Source organism: Glycine max, chromosome 18, assembly GCF_000004515.6.
Source record: "Glycine max cultivar Williams 82 chromosome 18, Glycine_max_v4.0, whole genome shotgun sequence".
NCBI lineage: Eukaryota > Viridiplantae > Streptophyta > Magnoliopsida > Fabales > Fabaceae > Glycine > Glycine max.
In genome coordinates, this window is record NC_038254.2 from 44,843,341 (window position 1) to 44,848,732 (window position 5,392).

Below are 5,392 nucleotides of genomic sequence, written 5' to 3' on the forward strand. Positions count from 1 at the left end.
GTTACTCAATTCTTTAAACAAGGTTGGATTTTGCACAATCTGAATTCTAATATAGTGATCCTTATTCCCAAAGTTCCTGGAAGTGGCATGATTGAAAACTTTAGACCAATAGCACTTGCAAATTTTAAATTTAAAATTATAATGAAAGGTCTTTGTGACTCATCTTACTAACGTTGCCCTTAAGATTATTTCTCCCAAGCAACATGGTTGTATTTAGGATAGACATATATCTGATTGCATTTGTACAACTTCTGATGATGCTAATATGGTTCCTTATAAAGCCTTTGGAGGTAATCTTGTGTTGAAATTTGATATTAGAAAAGCCTTCGATACTTTAGACTGGAGTTTTCTTCTTAAAGTGTTGCAAGATTTTGGTTTTAATGAGACTTTTCGCCATTGGATACGTGTCATTCTTGCATCTACCAAGCTTTCACTTTCAGTGAATGGTAAGGAGGTGGGTTTCTTTGCTTGTAAAAGAGGGGTTCGACAAGGGGATTCCTTGTCTCTTTTTCTTTTTTTCTCTTGCAGAGGAAGTTCTAAGTAGGGGTATTTCCAAGCTTGTTCATGATGGAAAACTCCTACCCATACTTGGTCCTAAGGGCATCAAGGCACCTATGTTGGATCAAGTGGCCTCATAATAATTAAGAAAGGGGGGTTGAATTAATTATTCCTAAACCTTTACTAATTAAAAATTTACTCTTCTAAGACTTTTACTATGTTGTTAAGTAAATGAAGAATAGAAAAGAAACTTAACCAAAAGTAAAAGCGGGAATTAAAGTGCACTGCGGAAATTAAAAGAGTAAGGAAGAAGGGGACAAACACACAAGAGTTTTTATACTAGTTTGGCAACAACCTGTGCCTACATCCAGTCCCCAAGTGACCTGCGGTCCTTGAGATTTCTTTTCAACCTTGTAAAATTCCTTTACAAGCAAAGATCCACAAGGGATGTACCCTCCCTTGTTCTCTTTGAACAACCTAGTGGATGTACCCTCCACTAGAACTAATCCACAAGAGATGTACCCTCTCTTGTTCTCAGTCAACAAAGTAGATGTACCCTCTACTTGTACCACAAAGGATGTACCCTCCAATGTGTTAAGACAAAGTTATCGGGCGGTTAAACCTTTGAAACTTTGTGAATGGGATACAAAAGAATTCTCAGGCGGTTAGTCCTTTGAAATCTTTTGTATATGGGAAAGGGAAGAATCAAAAGAATTCTCAGACTATGTCATTTTGAATTCTTTGACAAGGGAGAAGGGAGACACAAAAGAATTCAGGCGGTTAGTCCTTCGTTCTTTTGGAAAAGGGAGAAGAGAGACACAAAAAGAATTCAGGCGGTTAGTCCATGGCGAATTCTTTTTGGCAAAGGGAGAAGGGAATGAAAAAGATGAATAACACAAGTTTTCAAGGTTTTGAAAACCAGAAAACTTTTGAAGGCTTTTGGTAAAAGGAGAAGGAGAAGGAGTTCAAAGAGATTCAGAAATCAATTGGGAAAAGTTTTAAAGGATGTTCAAGATATGGAAATGCAAATCAAAGTCTTGCTTTTATAAACTCTTCATGTCTGGTCAAGAGAACCATTAGAAGAGTTATAACCTTTAGAAAAACTTAAAAACTATTTGGAAAAGTTATAACTTTTAGAAAAACTTGAAAACTATTGGATGAGTTACATCTTTTGATTTTGTTCAGAAACTATCACTGGTAATCGATTACCAAATCAGTGTAATCGATTACACAAAGCATTTTTGTGAAAGGATGTGACTCTTCACAATTAAATTTGAATTTCAACGTTCAAACACACTAGTAATCGATTACCAAATACTTGCAATCGATTACAACATTTTGAAATTAATTGGAACGTTGTAAATTCAATTTGAAAGTTTTTTGAAAACCATTTTGCTACTGGTAATCGATTACAATAATATGGTAATCGATTACCAAAGAGTAAAAACTCTTTGGTAAAAGGTTTTGAGAAAAATTATTGTGCTACTCAGTTTTTGAAAAAACTTTTTAATACTTATCTTGATTGAGTCTTCTCTTGATTCTTGAATCTTGAGTCTTGAATCTTGATCTTGATTCTTGGAACTTGAATCTTGAAACTTGATTCTTGATTCTTGAATTCAACTTTCCTCTTGATCCTTGAAGTGTACTTGATTCAATCTTGAACTCATTCTTTGATTCTTGAGATCATCATCTTTGTTATCATGAAGTGTTCTTGACTTTTGAGCTTTTTGTCATCATCTTTGTTATCATCAAAACTCTTTGAATCAATCTTGATTCATCATGAAGCTTGCTTCTACAACCTAGTCATTCTCTCTTTGCAGATGACATTATGATTTTTTGTAAAGGAACGAAATGGGGGTTAGAGAACCCTTTGCAACTCTTTAAGGAATAGGAAGCTAAATCGGCACAATGTTTGAGTATCCATAAATGTCATTTTATGGCCCTTCGCCTTTCTTAGCACAATCCACTTTTACTCACAATGTGTTGGTTTTCGAGGCTGGCCTAATACCTTTTGTTATCTGGGAGTGCCTCTCTTCCTAAGTAAGCCAAAAAGGAATCATCTTATGTCTATTGTTGATTGTATAAAGGCTAAACTATCTTCATGGAAGAGTTCTCTTTTGTCTAGTATAGTTCATGTAGAGCTTATCAAATCTATCATTCAAGGTTCCCTACTTTATAGTTTTCAAGTCTATGCTTGGCTAGTTTCTTTCCTCAAAATGTTGGATACATGGATTCAGAATTTTGTTTGGACAAGTGATATTTTTAAGCATAAGCTTGTAGCAATGTCCTAGCATAAAGCATGTTCACCTTTAGAAGAGGAAGGCTTGGGTGTGAGATCCCTTCGATCCCTTAATCAGGGTGCTATGTTGAATCTTGGTTGGTACGTGTCTGTGGGAAATTAACCTTGGGCTAGTTTTGTGGATGTCATCCCAAAATGATTCAATACTTTGCGAACATATTTCTTCTGACACAAAAATATTTTCTTCTAGACTCGATCCCTCTTGATTTCCATGCCCAAAATCTTTTCAACAGCTCTCATGTCCTGAATCTCAAATTCACTACTAAGTAATGACTTCAGCTTCTGAATTGCCAACAAATTTTGAAATGTTATAAGCATGCCATCCACATAAAGTAATAGATAGATGTTGGAACCATCCTCCACCTTGCTATGATAAACACACAAGTCATAGGGACTTTTGATGTACCCGTGAGAGAAAATGAACTCATCAAATCTCTTTTACCATTACCTTGGTGATTGCTTCAACTCATAAAGAGACCTCTTCAATCTACAGACAAAATTTTCATTTTCTTTCACCTTAAAACCTTTAGGTTGTTGCATCAGAATGTCTTCCTCTAGCCATCCTTGGAGAAAGGAAATTTTAACATCCAGTTGCTCTAACTCCATGTCCAGAGGTGCCACTTGGGCCATCAAAACACATATGGAGGTGTGTCAAATTATTAGAGAGAATATCTTGTGGTAGTCCATTCCTTCCTTCTAATTGTAACCTTTAGCTACCATTCATGCTTTATAATGGATGACTTCTTTAGTGGATGATCCAGATTTCTTCTTGAAGACCCACTTACACCCCACTACTCGTCTGTCTTCAGGTAGCTCAACTAAATCCCAAGTCTAGTTCTTCTTAAAGGACTTCATCTCTTCATTCATAGCCATTGTCTGGCTTTAGAATAGAAAATTGTTTCCTAATAACTGGTTGGTTCGAATGAATCAATGTCTTTTGCTATCTGTAGTGCATAAGGCACTATATTAAAGTCATATCTTTTACGAGTTTTGATTTTCCTTTGTGACTTTTTGGGTGTTGTGGTTTTTGGTTGCTTCAAATGATTTTGACTCGTCTAGTCGGTCCCCTCAATTAATCTTGGAGTAATAAACAATGATAAAGAGGAAATACCCTGTCCCTCCCACTTATGGAACTCTCGAAGGTCCCCAATAGTCAAAATGGTCGTAGTCCAACATGTCATTTATTGCATGCTCATCCTTTGGGAACTTTGTCTGATGCTTCTTCCCATAGATGCGGTGCTCACAAAACTGAAAAGGTTTCACCTTGTGATTTGCAAGTAAGCCTTGCTTGCTCAGAATATCCAAACCTTTTTCACACATGTGGCCTAAACGCAGATGCCATAGAGAATTATTAGACGCATGGCTTCCAGATTGTGAAATAGTAGAGACAGAGCCTGCCGTAGTGGACCCTTGAAGCATGTAAAAATTTATTTGCTTGGTTCCCTGCATTACCACATACTTCCATTTCCCTCTGATATGGATAACTCCACCTTTAACCCAACAAAAAAAACCTATCAAATCAATGGCACCCACAGATACAAGATTTTTCTTAAGCTTTGGAACGCGACAAACTTTAGTTAAGGTTTTAACAACACCATCATGCATATTGATTTGTACAGAACCTATACCAACATACTTACGAGGAGTATTGTTACCCATAAGGACATTACCACCAAACTTCTCCTCATATGTCACAAGCCAATTTTTGTGTAGACACATATGATAAAAACAACCTAAGTCCAATACCCATTGTTCAAAATGTTGTAGTTGTTCACCAATGACCATAACCAAATCCCTTTTCGATAAGGAGTCATTCTGAACAAGGGCAGCAATATAATAGTTCTTTACTTTCTTTGGACAATCTCGCTCCCAATGACCCGGTTTTTTTGCAGTAATTGCATATGTCCTTATGATAAGTTTTTCTCTTCTTGCCACCTTTTCCTTTCTTCTTCTTCTACCCTTTGGCAGAATCAGTCACCGATAATCCGAATGCATAAGCTTTATCACCATTCCCAGACACCTTTAGTCGAAGCTCTCAAGAATAGAGATTGGACTTGAAATCTTCAAGTGTTATGGAGTCCTTGACTACACTAAGACAACTCATTAAATTATCATAAGAGGGAGGGAGAGAGGCTAACAAAATCATCACCAAATCTTCATCTTCCATCTTGACACCACTGTCGCGTAGCTCCATCAGAACAAAGTTTAGCTCATCAAGATGTTTCTTTAGTGGCACACATTCCCTTATTTGGAGGCCAAACAAACATTATTCCATAAGCAACTTGTTGGAGATTGATTTAGTCGTGAAGAATTTCTTCCATGGTTATCAAACTCTCGAGTTAACTCGTTAACTCTTGCAAGTTTACGAGTTCACTTACCCTCTGCGAGTTGACTCGTGTGTAAACTCTATTGTTAGTAGACTCTGGGTAGACTTTATAAACTCTAAGTAAACTCGGTGAACTCTCAAGTTTACTACTGAATCAACAAGTCAGCAAGTTAAAAAAATTAGACCAAAATGTAAGTCATTTTAGATTGTTTTCTGTCTGTTTAGTGTTCAACATACCTTCATTTAGTGTATTGTTCTTGAATAAAAAA